Here is an 18,643-nt window from a genome sequence, read left to right as displayed (position 1 = left end):
CAGACAAGTGAGATGTTGAGAACCTGTGTGATGCTGGTAGCTGCTGTTTACTACTTGTTTACAACTACCAGTCGTGATGCCAGGGACTTGGCAAGTGGCTCGCTACATTTGAACATTATATTCATTTAGCTCTAAGATTCTTCTATTCAGGTCAAAGGGAGGAAATGTAATAAATGAAAAGTGAATATAATTTAGGAATTCAACAGAATTGGGTTTTGTGGCAAGGGCAATCTTTTGCAATTTTTATGTTTATTAGCATGTGGTTGCATTACATAATGACTACATTCTTTGTGGGGAGTTGGTACATGGACGTAACACATTTTAATTCTATCTTTTATCCTCTTCCCCTGTCTCCTTCCTACTTTCTCCATCTCTTGGTCCCTTCATTTTTGCAAAAGATGTATCTCCATGTTCCCTTTTATCATCTTTTCTTCTGGTTTTTAATTTATGCTTTGCGTTTCTCATATAAGAGAAACCATGAGATAGTTAAGCTTATATGCTCTGATTTATTTCACTTAACATCGTGGTTTCAAACATTGTCCAGTGCTAATATTGTATTACACATAAATAAGTGATAAATGACTAAATTATTATTCAAAATTTATCATCCATTCACGTCCCTTGAAGAAAAACAGAAAATTAAAGAATTAAAAGGAACTTTTAAAAACTTTATTATAATGTAGCTTAGACAATACAATTCACACATTTAAAATTTACCATTCAATGGTTCCTAATGTATGTGTAACTATCATCACAATCCATTTTAGAATGTTCAATTCTCAAAAAAAAAAAAACCTTCTTAAGTTTCTCCAAGCCCCTCATTTCTCTCACTTTTCCTGGCCCTAAGAAACCATTAACCTACTTTGACTATAAATACCTTTGTTCTATACTTTCATTTGCATAGAATTACATAATTTGTGACCTTTTATATGGGGTTTCTTTCATTTAGCATATTTTAAAAGTTGTAGCAAGTCTCAGTACCTAATTCCTTTTCATAGATAAATAATGTTCCATTTTATGAATACACCCTTTTGTTTATCCATTTTGGGGTTTTTTTCTCTCTCATTGAGTTTATTGGTACATTTTAGGTATACAGCACAGTTACATTCATCATTGGGATCTTGTACCTTTACATGATGGGTCTTGGTTCTCATTTTTTCCCCTTACCCCTGCCCTCCCTTCACCCCCTCCTAACCTTCCCATTTACAAACACTTTATTTCCATTTTTTTGATTTTCTCATATTTTTTCTTTTCCCTTATTACCTTTCCCCCACCCTTCCCACTTTCCCTACACCTTTAGCCCTGTTTATCCATTTTTGATTGATGAACATTTGGATTGTTTTTACATTTCTGCTTAATATTCAAGTACAAATGTTGTGTGGATGTATATTTTCATTCCTCTTGGATCTGTACCTAGGAATAGAATTGTTGGGTAATAATCATTGGAAGAAGTGCTAGAGCATTCTTCAAAGGGGCTACATCACTTTAGACTAGCACCAACAGCATGTAAGAGTTCTGTGTTCTCCACATCTTTGCAACACTTATTTGACTTTTCAGTTCCAGCCATCCTAGGGAGTGTTTGTGTGTGTGGGCATTGTGGTTTTGATTTGCATATCAATACATCATACTAAAGAAATGTCATCAATTTCCGCTCCAGTCCTTATTATTTCTTTCACTTTTTTTAGGTTTAGTTTGGTTTTACTTTTTAGTGTCTGAGGCAGTCATTAATTTGGGATAGTTTTCCCTTTAATGTAGACACTCACAGTTAAGCACTACATTAGCTATAAGCTAATACCCTTTGGTGCATCGAGTAAGCCTATTAGCCATGTGCTTTGGTGCATCTACTCATTTTCATTCATCTCAAAGTATTCTCTGATTTCTCTTTTAACGTTGACCCACTGCTTACTCCCGCTTCCTTACATTTGTTGTTTGCATGATGCACCTTTCCCTTTCCTTTCACATTCAACAGTTTGAATAAAAGATGTGTCGTCCTTCAGATGACATGTGGTTGGTTCATCTTTCTCCATCCAGTTTAGCATATCTGTCTTTTGATTGAAGTGTTTATTCATTTACATTTAATATTCAGCCTGCCACATTTAAGGTAAAAAAAAAAAAATCTCAGTTTTGTGAGAGGTGGTGAATGGAGGAACAGAGCCCTCACTCCTGATCACATTTAGTGATATCACATCCGTCTCCTGGTCAGGGAACCAAAGCTATTGCATCTGGGGGACCGGCACCACTGCTCTGCTATTCAAACACCCCACGGGATCGTAAACTCAGCCTCAATAAAAAATTAGATGGTCAGTATTTGACACTTTATTTGCAAAGAGGAAAAGGAAGGTGGAGGAGGGAGAAGGTAGATAGCTACCCTAATAAGAAAGAATCAGGGTAGGGGCTCTGGGAGGATGGAGAATTCCTGGGACTTGTTTCTTGTACTGGGGATTGAACTCAAGACTGCATTGCGAGGCAGGCGGTGGAATCACTGAGCTAAATCTCCACCCCCTGGACCTTTTTCCCAGTTGCTTTAATAGGGTGCTCAGAGAGTCTTGCCCTCAACCCAGAACTTGCCATAACTGGACTTGCTTCTGGGCACCACTGTCTAACGTCACGTCCTCTGGTGGTCTATGTGCAGCTTCTTTCTCTCTGTTTGCTTGTCCTTGATCTAGCTTTTAAGGTATTATCTTTGGGGAGGACAGCTGGTTGGCAAAGGGGTTCTTATTCATAATTAGTGTAGAGTTAGTAAGGAGGCGTGTGGATATCTGTTGTACTCTATAATGACCCTGGAGTGAATAATATAGTGACTCTAGAGTGAATGCACACACACATAAGTGTGAGTACACACTGCCTTAAAGTTAGTTACCCCATCCCTTGCTTCTATATTTTATTGGAGGTGGGGGTAGCTTGTTGTTTGTGCACTTGGCTCTCTGTGTCCCGCCTGTCAGCCATTTTTCTGGTCTCTCGGTGCAAGTCACTTGGTGCCTTTCTTTACCTGATTTTTCTCTCTTTCTCCACCCTCATCTTTGACCTATTTCCCAGGAGAAATTATCTAGCTAAAAAATTTCTTTTAACTCTTTCTAGTCAGAATTAGTTAGAAGTCCTACTGAGGCCCCTATTTTTTCCCTGTCTACAGACTCACAGAACCTACAGTGGCAGCTGAGGGCAGGATGATAAACTCTGACATCCTGTTTTTTTCTAGAAAAAAAAAAAAAAGCCTGCCCTCTAATTGAGAGCCAGGGGAAGAGGGAACCTTGTATTCTTGTCTAAAATGCAGTCTACACCTGGCTTGTCCAGGAGAGGAGAGGAATGGAGTCCATACAACACTCACCATTCTTATCGAATATTCATAAACTGTCTGGAATGTCTTTATGACCATTTTCAGAGGTTTCCAAGGTGTGTGGGGAGTGTTTACATAATTTTACAAGTGGGTTCTGGATCTCCTCATACTATTATATCAGAAGTCAATCTTTTCAAAGTGATTTTTGGTGAATGTGTTTCACAGTGTTCTGTGAATACAATACATACAAAACTTGGGAATATCTCAGCACCATACTTGGATTTCATACAATGTGTAACTTATCCTATATGCATACAAATTCCGCCTGAATATTCTGGCTGACATAATTGATTTACATGACTAGACCCAATATGTGTGGTTTGTATCATTTATTACAAAATAGTACGGAAAATGAATTTGACCCACCATCTAAGGAGGGAAAAACCTCTTGCCATGTGCCTATCTTGAAGATAACAGGCCATATTTCTTTCTCTTTGTTGGATTCAAATCCAATTAATTCTTGACTAGTCATTTAAATCAGGGCTAGGAAAATAATTGAACCTTCAGATTTCATCTTACTCAACAAACTCTGCTTTTTCCAATTTAAATTTATTTTTCTTTGTTATTTAAAACAAACACAATAAATAAAATTAATTGCATGATTTCTATATAAGTGAGGTGTCGATCCACAATGAAATGTCTATAAAATGAAGGCAAAGCTAGAAAATTTCCATGTAACTTTCATGCCAATTAAGCTTAGTTTTGGTTGTATATAAAAGGAAAACTAAAGTGACATCTACTTACACACTCAGAATTTACTTTTTAATAATAAAAGAGATAGCGTTGCCAGCTCAGTACTGACATGAATTTAGGCTCCTTGATTTTCTATGCTGATGGCTTCCATGCTTGTGGTCCAACATAATAGCAAAGCTTTGGCTATTATGTCTGCATCTCACATAACCGAAATGAAGAAGCAGGAAGAAAGAAATACCTCCCAGCTGTGTCAACGCTGGAAACAACACAAAGTATTATAGTATTGCTTCCATCTTTATCTCTTTGCATAAGATATAACTTATATAGCCATACTTAGCATGGAGGGGGGGTAAATATATAAATATAAATTTTAGATGCATGTATTCCCAGGTTGAATAAAAGGGGGCCCATGTCTGAGAGGGAAATGGGCAAAGCCTTTTAGATAGCCAAGTGGACACTACAGACCAACCTGAAAAATAATCATTCCTATTCCTGTTTCCTCCCATCTCAATGTGCTGAGGCTGACAATCTAGAGAAACAACATAAAATAAATGTATTCATGACACTCTCTAGCCAAATTATGCTCTCAACAGTCCTGAGAGAAATGTTAGATTCTAGTACACGTTGTACGGGCCATGACTTGACACAGGATTAAGCATTCCCAGCTGGGTGTTAGGCAGAGTGGGGTCCAAATCCCATTCTGCACACTCAAGCCGTATGACTTCATTTTCCTTAACTATAAAATAGAGTCTCAAGAGAACTACCTGAAGGATCACTGCTGCTTAAAAGAACATAGAAGGAATCTCTAAGAATGTACGAAGTACCTAGTGACTACTTGGCAAGAGTTAGTTATTATTATCATTATTCTCTACAGCAGTTTTCCTTGTCATTTATGTTACAAGACTTTTAATGCCTATAACCAAAATACACTTATCATCATATTCTAAGCGGAATAAGACTGCCGACCTTAGTGTCTCTCTAGTAACACAGAACCACCTCATTGTTGAAATGATACAACCAGGAAGGTCCATTCAGTCAACTAGTCAGGTCTCTAATAGGTGCACAGCTGTTTCTAGAAGGTGACTTTTATTGAGCTGTAATCAATGCACAACAAATTCCAAGTGGGTAAACTGAGTCTGGGCACATGGACACATCTATAATTGGTACTTTGAAAGAGGACTATGTAGGAAAGATCCCAGGTTCTTAGTAGTAGATTTTAGTCTTTTGCCTGGGTAATAAAATATGTCAGACTGTGCTTAACTTAATCTTCCTAAAGAAGTGCCTGTATGTCAGTCGTTATATTTAATTTGATCTTGAAGAAAAGTCAGGGGAAAGCCTCAGACAGCTGGGCCTAAGGTATAAATAAAGTTGTATTACAACCTTCTATTCTCCTGCTGAACTTTCTGTGCTGTAGAGTGATTTCAAATTCTTTATGGCCTCTGAAATTCACACAAACCCAGTAAGGTCAGCAAGAGAGGAGGAAAGATTGTTCCCCTTATTTAGCACACAAGGAAGCAGAGACTTCTACATGAAGTCATATGGATTTCAAGCTGCAGAGCCAAAACCTTCTGATTACAGGCTGGTACCTTTTCAGCTCTGCCAGAAAGCAAATCAGTAGGGAGGCTGCTGGAAAGCCTCGAGTTGTCAGAAAGCCAAATTTGCAAGCAGCTTCTAGAAGATCACTGATGACAGCAGGTGGGGCAGGGCAGCTGTTTTATCAGCTTATAATTTTGTGCTTGGAGCTCTCATAGATCATCCTTCATTTGCCCTCAAGGAGTCAGGGAGCTACATCTTCCTTTCTTCATATCTGGAGGTCCTGCAGGGATGAGACATCAGACCACCGAGAACTGGCACCTGTGATTAGCAAAATAACTCCCTGGGGAGAATGACAGTAAGAGGAGGCAGAAAATATAAGGAAGGCAGGCTTGTTCCTTTTATCACTCCTCTACCAGGTATTGAACCACCTTCTACCTGAAATCCTGAGTTACAGATTAGGAACAAAAACTGTGAAGAGTATCCAGAGTATCCGGAGTTGGGATTGAGGAGCCCAAGGTCTACTGGAGGGGAATGGAAAGCACACGTGAGAAGAACTGTTTTAGAAAGTATGAAAGCCGTGACATGTGAGGGAAGAAGAGAGAAATGTGGCTTCATTTGTGGAGTGGTCTGGAGCAGGCTTTGAAATACACTGAATGACTACCTCTGAAACAGGTGGTGTAAGACCATGACGGACGTGGAGAAAAGCTGCCATCTGTCATGGTCAGAGAATTTTAAATGGTTCAATGTGGCTAGGACATATGGCATAGGGACTGCGGGTGGTTGGGTTGGAGAGGGAGGTAACAGAGGGAGATGAATCTGAAAGGTATAGTGCAATCTGATGTCTAGGCCAGTGGAATTTATAGTTGATCTTGAAGGTGGTAGGAAAGAGCTAAATCAGGAGAGTAACATGATCAGGTCATCTTTGGAAACTGTTGATGACCCACTGGAGGTTGAATTGGGATGGGATGGGTAGTGCCAGGTAGGCACAAAAAAATTAACAGCAAACAAACAAAAAAGGTACACTTTGCTGGTAGTAGAACATACATGCTCACTCTCATTGCCTTTCATTTAAACTGGTTTGTAATCTTTTATGAATTTGTTCCAGTCATTTTTCAGGCACTCTGGGGATAGCAGTGTCATCCCATCTAGACCAGATGTCATTGCCATGGCCCACCTGGATATGTATGTGTAGGAGACCATGATCAGACCATTAAGAGGTCAGTAGCCAGGAGTCCAAAGTATAGGGGGGCACACACTACAAAGACCTTCAGATAAATCCTAGGCACCAGCTGTGCTGCTGCCAGGCCACAGAGCTGGCCACCTCACCTATGTCTTTTCCACTGGGCCCATCACAAACCAGTTTGGCTCAGAGGACTTTGTTGAACAGCACCAGCTCTTTCCATGCAAATTCCCAGGCTCTCACCTCTGAGCTGACAATGTTAGCTGGATAAGACCGATACTGAGAATCAGTAGCCAAAGGATATTTGACATTTCTTACAGCAATAAGCCAGAGAGAATCACTGTTCAAAGTTCATCATTAAGGAGCTGAGCTTCAGGCAGCTCTGGGAAGACTTAGGATTAGTTATCTGCTTAAAAAACAGGGAGAAAGCATGTTGTGGTAGCCTTGAAGACACCTGTTTAACCAGCTCTCTGGTCCTAATGGCATCAACCAGTTTGGGCAGAGAAAAAAAAAATTGCTTTTTCACTGATTTAGTTTCCTGGGCGGAATGACTTGTTCCTGGCTAAATTTTCTAGCCAATTCAATGAAGAGTCAAATTCCACTGTCTAAAGCAGGAGATTTGGGCCACTGTGATTCCATTTTACACCGGGCAATGTCTTTAAAATCTCTTGAAATAAGTATCTTGCTGCACAGTAATTTCTTACAAATGAGTTTAGCATTTTTTTTACTTAGAAATAAAATATTTTCCCCATGTCTTTAAATCTACTTTGTCATCTATTTCTGCCATGTTCTTCCAATGTTAGTTTACAAACAGCACGTGTACTTGTGTAGCAACATTTGCCAGGCATTATTCTAAGTATTTATAATGTATTAATTTGCTTCACCTTCACGATAACCCAGGCAGGTAAGTCTTCAAAGCAGATGGCAACACTGGAGAACAGAGAGGTTAAGTAACCTGCCATGGTCACACTGTTCTGTGTGACAAGGTGGGCGAGCAATTGATCCTTCTTAATCTCAGGGCACAGCTGGCCATGAGTTCATCACTGGCGAGGAGGATAATTTAGTTGAGAATCAGGGTATCTCAAGGGCAATGTGTTCATTTTCATGGCCAATCTCTCCTTATTTTCTCTTTCGATCATTTAACAGAAAGAATGAAAGTCATTTCTAATAGCTTGGCGACCCTGCCAGTTTGATATTAAGATGCAGGGCATGTGAGCTGGGAGCTGCAGGCCTATGTCCTCTTCCTAGATGCCACATTTCACAAAAGATTTCACAGTGATTTTTGAGTTACTTCTTTTTCCCCTGTTTCTCATTGTGTTTTTGTTTTGTTTTTGTTTTTGCAAAGAGTAATGCCATTCATTTAAAAATAGCTGCCCACCCTTTGGTACATGTGAGACTCTCCCCTTCCACTCTCAGGGGTTATAGGAGGAAACAGCAGGGTTATACGCTGCCTGTGTGCTTACCTGATGCGGGGTGTACCTGCCTATCCGGTAGGGCCGAGACCTGTAATTTAAGACCTAAGCCTTTGCATCCTGATTCTGGGGCTCTGGAATTATGAACTCACTCTTTTTTTTGTGCTGGAATATCAGAGGCCTGGGACACAGAATGCTCAAGATAAACAGGCCAACAGTGACTCCTAGCTTCCTCTCTCCTTTCTCTAAAGGGCTTTGCAGGTTGCTTTCTTGACTCTGCTTGCTCAATTTGTGAGGCTCTAACATGTCTCTTCACTCTTGATTCATATGTTAACCCACTGCTAGCTCATAGAAGATTTGGAGATGGGAGTCTATTCAGTGCCCCTAAATCTTAGGGTGTTTTCCAGGGTGCTTTAGAACTGGGAGGACCGTGACAGGCTACAGAGGCTACCTGCCAGGAACAAGCTTTTGTAAATTTTTCAAAAGGAAAACTATTACATTGCCATGCAGCGTTCTTACTGTGTGATTTCCAAACATTAATAAAAGCCTAGGTCTTATTCTTTCGCAACACATGGTTTGGATCTGAAATAAGGTAGGAAGGTATTGCCTCTGGCTCCTGCCCTCCCCTCAGCCCATCAGCAGCACCGAAGCTTCTCTTTCAGAGACCTTCTCGGTTTTCCTCTCTCTTATGGCCCTGGTGGATGCCTCCTTCGTTTAATCTGCCCCCTTGATTTACCCTTCTAGCAACCTTCCCTAATTATAGAATTATATAAGCAATTTTTCTACCTAATTATTTGAAACTGTTTTCATTTAATAAAAAGTTATTTAATTAGAAAGATTAGTCATATAAATGACTACATTTTCAAGATATGAAGGGTGCAAAAAATTAGAAGCATTAGAGGGCAAAAGCACTTTATTGTGTGCTCCGGATCTCACAGTTTACCAAATCTCCAAGCAGCCGTGTGATAGAGAAAATTAAGATGTGCTAATCATGGTATTTTATTGGTATTATAGTTGTATCAGTCATACTATTTTCCCTCTCCAAATGCTTGAAGAAAAAATAAGTACTGACAGGTCCCCCAAGTTGGACCCCTGCCCGACCAGAAGGAAACCCTCCCCCAAGCAGACCCAATACTCACATCCACAGGTGCACAGAGATAACAGGAAGCCAGCAGCTGCCCTGCTGTTCCCACCACTGCCCTGTTTGTCAGCCAGCCCCAGGCCCATCACCCATGGGACTCTGAAATTTTCCACCCTCTGCACTAGCACCCCGTCCCCTACCTAAACTGCCCCATATCAGCCATGCACACCCTCCTCTTGGTGCCAAGGGTCTTCTCGCCCTTATCCCATCTGCACCCAGATGGCAATCAACTCATCTCATGTTGTTCGAACTTTGCCTGCCTCAGTCTGACCTTGCAGGTACTTCTAAACCTTTCTTGATAGCTAGGGCTAATATTTGACCTGGTTCTGGTCAATAAAATGTAAAGGGAAACCTGGTGGAGAATTCCAGGAGAGGCATTTGCGTCCGTTAAGAGAGAATTATGGGAGGAAAAAGACTTGTCTCCACTGCTTCTTATTTCCTTTTGTTTTGTGCTGGAGATCAAACTCTGGTCCTTGTGAGGCAGGTGGCAGAACCACTGAGATAAATCCCCCTCCCCACTGCTTTTTTCTGAAAGTGTTAATGTGAAGATGTGATGGTGGGAGCTCCAACAGCCATCTTGCCTCAAAAAGGAGAAGGCTAAGGGAAACTGACAGAGGGACTTGATACCCCTGTGTCGTTAAAGTATTCCTTCAACAACATTTATTAGCTATGGATCACACATGAGACTCTATCAAGGTATATAAAAAAGAAGACAATGTTTCTGTTTATAGGAGGCTTCATTCTAACAGGGAGCACAGCAGCCAATAATAAGTATGTCTCCAGCAGAGTTTAGAGCTATGGTAAAAATTTAAACAAGTTAAAGGAACTTGCAGATGATGTGACGATATTTCATACAGGATGATAAAAGAAAGCCCCTCTGAAGGAATGAAGGAGCAAGTTGTGCAGACCTGGGTTGTGAAAGAAGTGGGTCAAGGAGAAAAGGGAAGAGCTTGTGGAAAGCCTTTGGGAAAACATGCACAGCTTATTCAGAAAGCAGGAAGCCCAGAGAGGTTCGAGGGAAGGAGCAACAGGCAAAAAGAACAAAATGAGGTAAGAGAGAGTCCTGAGACCCAGATCTTTTAGAGGCTGCAAAAATAAGGATGTTTAGATTTCATTCTGAATGACATAAGAAATCATTAGAAGAGTTTGTGGAGGGGAACAACAGCGTACTTCAATATTAACAGCACCTTTCTGGTTGCCAGACATAGAAAAAAGAAATTGTTTAAGAGTAGGAAAAATTTATTAAGGGAAAGAAAGCTTCTGTCTAAGAGAGGCAGAAGGGGAAGGGAAAAATGTGTTGCGCACTCACCCCACTTTTCAAAGATGTTTTATAGAGCCAAGCCATGTGGAGAGGCGGGTACAAAATAGGACAAAAGTATAAGACCCAGTGGAAAATTTCAAGGTGGGCATGAGGTGAGGCAAAACTATGACCAACCAATAAGCTTACAAGTACAATCACCGAGGTAATATTGATTAAATAGGGCTCAAATGGGGGAGCAAGTCACAGAGCAAGTATACAAGGATTTTCAGTAGGGGTGGGGGTCAGGGATAATTTCTGGACAAGCTGGGTTAAAACCTTGGCCCCTCACCCAGGTAATTGATACCTATTTAGAATATCAATTACTGCTATTTATCCCTAGGGGAAGCACAAGGATGTAGTATTTGCTCTCCGTTTACAATTCTGGACTTCAGTGAATGTGTCTTGATTATCCTCCATGTTGGCTCTTTGCTGTGTTGGCTCCTTGAGTCTGGCTCTGCCTAACTCCCTACAAGATATCTAATTAACTTACCTATCTGCAATATTTCCCCCTCTGAAGAGGTACCCCTAACTACTGTGAGGGGGCAAAGGGTGAAGCCAGCTATGGCTACTTCCAGCTGAAGAGAGTCATAGTTTTGAACAGCAGTTAGAATTACTCTACAGAGGGTCTATCTAAAGGTCTTCGTTAGGTGCCAGGCATTGTTATCTTGGTAGCTGCATAGCTCTAAGTCTGGAGGAGACAAAGCCAAAGAAACAGTTAAGAATGCATGAGCCAAATTATAAGGTCAGCAGGATTGCTATGAATATAGCCTCACAGAGGATAAGGAGAACATCCAGGGGACTTCAGAATCAAACATAGAATTTCTATTGTATAGTTTAGCAGTTATGAGGTGTTTTTAATGTCAGTCTGGTAGATCCTGGTAAAAGAAGTCTAGAACATTTGTCATTGGTTCCATTTGTATGACTGCTTGGAGTTTGACAACCCCTAGGCAAGAATAAACAAAACATTTAAGAAATTAGAATATGCATAATCTAAGCGTGAGCACACTAGAATGAAAGGGCAGGTTGGGGAGAAAGTCACACTTAGAAATTGAAATCATAGTTGAACCTGCTGGATTTAGATTCTTTCACTGATAGAGGATATCTATAAGTCTGACACTTTGTCAAAAGTCTCTCTAGTTTTAGCTGTAAGAAGATAAGAGACAATTTGAAGAACAAATTTCGCTAAGAAATAAATCTTTAGCTGAGCTCTTATAGATTTTACCATAGTTTTTTTCCTAATGATGCATAACCATGGTCAGCTACTGGTACAGCTGGAAACTGCCAGAAGGGGTCAGTGACTGGAGACCCTTTTTATATCTAGCTTTATTAACTATGGTATTTTATACCTATTTTGTTATTTGTTTCTTCTGGGTTTTTAAGACCAAGAGAAAGTGAGACCTGTGTCAATCAACATGAACCTCTTGCTATCTGTCAAGGTCAGTTAAGTCTCCTTGGGCATTATTTTGGAGCTATGCATAGAGCCTCTTGGCTCCTCTGCTAGTGTCAGCCCTCAGGATGGGTCACGGCCTTGCTTGATCATGTTGCTTTCAGTGAAAGCATGAGAGACTTTTCCTTCTCGATGATCCTCCTTTGAGACAGAAAATATTAAAGGAGAGCAAAGGAGGAAATAGGGAGACAAGTTAAAAAAAAAATATTTGTTTCTTCTGGGTTTTTAAGACCAAGAGAAAGTGAGACCTGTGTCAATCAACATGAACCTCTTGCTATCTGTCAAGGTCAGTTAAGTCTCCTTGGGCATTATTTTGGAGCTATGCATAGAGCCTCTTGGCTCCTCTGCTAGTGTCAGCCCTCAGGATGGGTCACGGCCTTGCTTGATCATGTTGCTTTCAGTGAAAGCATGAGAGACTTTTCCTTCTCGATGATCCTCCTTTGAGACAGAAAATATTAAAGGAGAGCAAAGGAGGAAATAGGGAGACAAGTTAGAAAAAAAAAAAAACCACAAGAATATCAGTGGCCATATCAATGTGGAAGTGATCAGAGCCAGAGATTGAAGTCTAGTTTTATATGATGAAAGTCAAATTACCTGTATTTGTCGATAGATTTGGTGGATATAAGACATTATTCCAGCAACGGCTCATGTTCAGGTTTCTTAAAATATGAGAAAAATAAATTTCTATTTTTTTATATCAAGATTAATGTGGCATTTTCTTACATGCAACTGAAAGCATTCTTAAGACAACTAGAATCAAGTTATTTTTTTCTTTGTGTGTTTGTCTTCCCCCAGTCCTACAAATTCAAAGTGATTCACTAGAATCTTGGGTCACTAAAGCCTCTTGGACAAGGGTTTGCTTATAATACTTATTTGTTAAACATCGCTAATATGTCAATCAGAATTAAAACAAAATTGAGATCAGAGAGCTAAAACATATTCGACAAGTGTCACAAAGGCCAGTGGAGTATGGTGGTGTGCATTTGCAGTCCCAGCTACTTTGGAGGCCGGGGTGAGAGAATCAGATAAGCTCATGCGTTTGAGGCCCATCTGGGCAAAACAGCAAAACTGTCTCAAAAATAAAAAATAAATACAAATTAGAATATTGCCCAGCCCACAGATGACTATTTAGATTATGACTCAAGCTGTCAGCTGAGTTCAGATTACAATGATAATCCAAAGTGATACAAACAAAATAGTCTCAGCTACTTTGTCGTGACAGCAGGATGTGGTTGAGCCCATTTCCGCCTAGCATTTCCTGCCTAGCACTTGTCAGGCCTCGTCTCACATTCCTGGCAAACTGGGAGTCCTGTGTGGATGGGGCTTGCTGGGTGTCACAGGGACAGAAGAGACCTTGCTAACTGAGGTTTTGCCATGGAGGAAAAGAGGAAAGAGAGACATGGTCCACAAGGAGGAGGATAACTGAAAGTACTTTAGATGAAAGCAATAGATGTGACAAAGTTTGTTCTGGTGAAAAGGGTGGCAAGTCAAATGCAAGAGTGTATAGACTGCATATACCAAACAAGAAGGGGAAGAAGACAAAGACAAAGGAGCAGGAGAAGAGGAAGAAGGAAAGGAGGAGGAAAGGGGAAGAGGAAGGGGAGGTGAGGGCAGGGAAGAGGAAGAAGAGGGAAGAGGACGAGGAGGAAGGGGTGGAAGATGAACTCACTATCGAGCACAGCACTTCCTTGTTCCAATCTCCTTCCTGGCACGTGAGACTCTGGGGGACATTTTAGACCCCCTTTGGAAAGCTACCCAGTGCTAGCCCCACACGTATTTTAAAGTAGTTTAGCAACCATATTAGAAATCATCAAACAGGGGCAATGAAAGCAGTATGCTTGACTAAACCCAATATATTCGAATATTATTCTATGTGTAGTAGCAGCCATAGCTTTGATCAGTTGCCACATGTAGCCAGTGTCCACCATGCTGGCCAGTGCATTGTTGGAAGACAAAACATGAAAAAAATCAATGCAAAGTTTCTGAGGACAAAACACAGTGTATTTTTAAGGACTTACTAATAATTTAACTCTGTTTCCACATACAGATCATTTGTAAGTTATCACCATCTGCAGTGATATTGGAGAAAATATTCAGCACTTGGCAATGGAGGGGAAAGGAGGTTAATAATACCTATCAAGATTGTAAGGTCCAAAGGAGATGATACACAGGCTTTTACGAGAATAGCACGTTGTGTGGCTACATCTTTACAAATAATACTGCTTCGCATTTTATTAGAATATTGGTCTTGGGTTGTAAACACTTCAGATGCGTGTAGGTGATCTTTATGCTCTCTGTTTTGAAAGCAATTCTACATTAGGAAAGATTGACCAGGGACACATTTAAATTCGCGGCAGTAATCAGTTTGATGAAACATGTGGCATTTCACCCCAGCATCCATGAAATATATGCACCTTCACACATGGAAAATCTAGAGAGATTTTGAACATAGCTGCAGATGTGTGAGGGACATGTGGATGGCTTGTCAAGCATTTTCTGATTAAAAATCTGACTGCAGAATATGGTATTCAGGAAGACCCAAGTACACATGCATGACCATGCTTCTTCTCTGTGATGTCTGAGATTTCTGAATTTCCTTGTAACTACATTCAGCAGAGGAAAACGGCCCAATGGAGGCCTGGGCAAAGTCTCCCTCAGCAATCTGTCAGCGTTTCGCAGCACTGTAACCCACTGATCACTGCCGCAGCGCCCCCCCCCCGATAAATACTGTAGACTGCGAGCATGTGTGCTCACCCAACTTCCCACGTTTCCATGGATACATGAATTTCAGGGCTCAAGCACATTTACTGTCGCTTTTCTTGTCACCAAGAGTCCTGTAAACACTTGTGCTAGAAGATTTTGTGCAGAAATTTAGCATTTTATAGAGGGAAAAGTCAGAATTACTTTTTCCCAAATGCACTACATGATTTTTCCATAGGGCAAAGTCCCTAAAATCATTTATATTTGTGGCCTCCTATTAATGATGTGCTTTTATTTATTAGATCGATAAAAGGCCATAAAGCCTTGACTGTTGTCAGTACCACTTTTAAGTGACTCTATATAGATATAATATGTAAATGTTATGATTAATAAGTAAGAAAACTTGCTCTGAATTTAAAAGTTGAAAGTGGTAAATGAGAGCAAACACACGAAAGCTATTTATATTATTTAGCCATTTTATTCCTAAATATGGTGAGATTTAAGGGTGACTTTCAAAGATACCCTTGTGTTATATTTAAATTTGTAGTTCAAGATTATTCTTTGTAATATATTAAGATACATGCACTGCCAATTCACACATCTGTAGAGATGGGATACATTACATCTCATGTATTATAAGCTGAGGCTCAGAGGCTCATAAAGAACCTGTGTCATGGTGTCATGGTGTCTCGCAGACAGTAGGTAGCCGACCTGAAATGAAAGCCTAAGACTCCTGTCTTACCTCTCAAGACTTTTTCATTGTCTTTTTTCTGCAGCATGCAGGCTACTTCTGCAGAAAACACACAGATGCTCTTCTTTTCCATGTACACATAGGTCTCTTCTATGACCCACGTCTAGATTCCATCAAGTCGTTCTCTTCTATGTCCATCTCCCTGACTACCCCGAGACTTGGCTCAGCCTAATTCAGCAAGCACAATCACTCCGAAGGAGGCAGAGCCCTCGGAAGCATCACTGAGCCTCAGTGTGCATGCTCACAGCACCTGTAAGGAAGCAAACCTCTATGTACAATCCTATTGACTACAGATGCAAAGATCAGGATGAATGAGGAGATTTAGCAATTTGAAAAAAAAAATCCAATCTAAGTAGACTTGTTTCAAAAGCTTACACTTGAACACTGTGGATTCTGAAGCCCAAGGTTGGGACTCTTTGATTATCTGTCTCCACTCTCTTTCGTCATGCAACGTAGCCAACAGTCCCTGTGCCACCTCTTCGGATGTCTCAGGGAAGGCTGTGAGATCGTCACAAAGACCCTTTCCACACCATGCTCCTTCACCCCATACTTGGGCAGGTCTTTTACTCTTGTGGGGCTCTCTTATTTGACAGTGTTATTTATTTTAACCTTACAATAATTATAGGGGTATTTGAGTTTATATCTACTTCTTGCTCTGTTTGCATTTTTTAGCACTGCTTTTAATAAGCAGAGAATAGTTGTACATAGTTAGGCAATGTGGTATGAGGTTTTAGCACACCTATAATAATACATAATAATTAGTGTATTTAGCGTAACTACCCCCCATGTGTTGATTATTTGTCTGTGGTAAGAGCGTTCTGAAAATAGTCAATGGGGGTGTGTGTGTGTGTGTGTGTGTGTGTGTGTGTGTGTGTGTGTTTTAATCTAAAAGGGCTTTAGGGTTGAGGCTGTAGCTCAGTGGAAGAGTGTGCACTTAGCATGCAGGAGGCACTTGGTTCAATCCCCGTGCCATAAAACAAACAAACAAATAGATAAACCATAAGACTTTATGAGGCCTGACCTCAATTCTACCCCAGGAGGCTGTGCACACAGAACTTCACTTCTCAGGCTTTCCAGCAACTTCCGGGATCTGAGGAGGACACACAGGTTTGCAGCGAGGATCCAGTAACACAGAAGCTATGAAAGTGCTTTGCTGATCATAAGATATCCTGCACATGCACAAAATCTTCATGGGATCCTTTTGAGGTTTTGGTCCAGTGTCACTCAATGTCAACTGATTGTCATCTCCATTTGTTAAAAAGGCAAATAATGGCTCTTGCTCCCTCATAATGCTTTTGAGCGAATATAGACTCTATTTAATAACAAACACGATTGACCTCTCCCTATTACAGTTATTTCAATATGTTTCAGCATTTGCAACTCAACTAGTCATTGATGGAGTGTGTACTACTTATATGCTGCTTTCGTGGACTGTAATAGCCAAAATAACGGGGACTGGTGATCCAGTTGTAATCTAACATTTGCTCCACCCACAAACCATGCCCAACCCTGGAAGTTACAGCTGGAGGTTATAGATTCAAATAAACCTTACCTATCACTGCCCTGAGCTAATTCCTCATGCTTTCTGAATGCAAAGGTTGATTCTGTGCTATTCATTCATAGAGTGCTATGGATTGCTTGGTCATCTCTCCCATCTACAAAAAGGAAGGGAGAATTCAGCTTTCCTGTACTACACAGCTTTCTGTTTCTCCTGTAAATTCCATCTAGGCACTGAATTGGATTTGCTCTTAAATGAATGTGTTTTTATCTATATCTGGCAGGAATCTAGAACTAAAATTATAAAATTTATTCCACTTTAATTCTGTTATGAGGCATTTAATCACAAATACCCCCAAAATAAAAAGATAATCCATCATTTTGTCCTGACTGAGCAACTCTCTTCAGTTCAAATTCATGAATGTGTAATGCAGGGAGGAGACTGGATGATTAAGTGTCCGATTAGAGAAAACAGATTAACCTGGCAAACATAATAAATTTAGCTCATAAGCAGGATGGCTTTATAAATGCTCACAATAACTCTCCTGTAAAAAATCATCAACTACTTCCTTCAGTGATGTCTCAATTGAAATAGTTGAGGCACATAAAGCAAATAAATGTTTATGGCTTTCTCTCTGAGATGTTAAAGAGATATTTAAGGGCATAAGTGATTCAGTTCACAACTCTAGATACATACTGAATAGGGATTCTGGGAGAAAAATGGTAACTCATAAAAATAAATAAAGCTACGTCTCAAATGTCCACTTTGCTAATAATTACATGTGGACTCCAAATGCTTTTGATTTCCTTCTCTGGACCTTATGTTTCCACGAGTTCTAAAGCCAGACCTCAAATTTTAGATCATGTTCCCGCAACCTTCACACAGGACTCAATGATTCCTTTATAGGAACAGCTGCCTGTTTACACAGCTCTTAGGCCATTGTGACCAGCACATAAAAATTAACGAGCTGTTAGCTGCAATTCTATCTGCAGAGTAAAAATCTAGGTTTTGACTGGTTTGATGGAAAGTACTTTGCAGTGCCCCCAAAAGATCCCTGGACAGGTGGCCAGGCTTTTTATTAGCTGGTTAGCATTCCTGCTCTCTCTTCCTATCCCTCTCCCTCTCTCTCTCTCTCTCCCTCCCTCCCCTCAGAAAGAGGATACTATCCTCTTCTTGCCAAGTTTATTTTTAACTCGAAAGGTTGTATTCCTGGTCAAGCCCAGCTTTGTCACATGTGCGAGTCAAGCTGAACAAGGGACCGGGACCCGTCCCACTGCCTGAGGACCCAGCATGTTTTTTGGAGGGGGAAGGCAGGGCTGTGGGGAGTCTTGTCTTTAAGGAGAGCCCCATCCTATCCTGAGCCAGGTGAACTTCCCACTGGAGAACTCTCTCACTCCTCACTACCGCCCCTTCTCCTCTCTCCCCTCTCGTGATTTTTTTTTTTTTTTTTTTTTTTTTTTTGTCCTGTCGTCCTTGGCTGAGTGAAAGACCCAGCTCTCTTCTTGGGGTGCCAAGAGCCAAATCATGACGTAATACGTATTCCCGATACGTGTGCCCCAGCTTTTTTGGTTTCAACCACCGCGGCGCCCAGCACAACGCCTGGTACCTGAGAAGTTTGGGGCAGGCAAGTCCCGGAGACACGGCGGGGTGG

General features: G+C 40.7%; 1 protein-coding gene across 1 annotated transcript in view; it reads left to right on the top strand.

The window, feature by feature from the left end:
* The first annotated feature begins 18,104 nt into the window (after positions 1-18,104).
* Plaat1 (phospholipase A and acyltransferase 1) overlaps positions 18,105-18,643 on the top strand; it is a 32,131-nt gene continuing 31,592 nt past the window's right edge. Inside the window, exon 1 of the mRNA XM_033762572.1 lies at positions 18,105-18,616. The gene's annotated coding sequence lies outside the window, so the exon portion shown is untranslated. The remainder of the gene's footprint in view (positions 18,617-18,643) is intronic.

Source organism: Fukomys damarensis, unplaced genomic scaffold, assembly GCF_012274545.1.
Source record: "Fukomys damarensis isolate Sample0158 unplaced genomic scaffold, DMR_v1.0_HiC HiC_scaffold_12, whole genome shotgun sequence".
NCBI classification, from domain to species: domain Eukaryota; kingdom Metazoa; phylum Chordata; class Mammalia; order Rodentia; family Bathyergidae; genus Fukomys; species Fukomys damarensis.
Note: the sequence above shows the minus strand (reverse complement) of the source record. Positions and strands in the feature narration are given on the sequence as shown.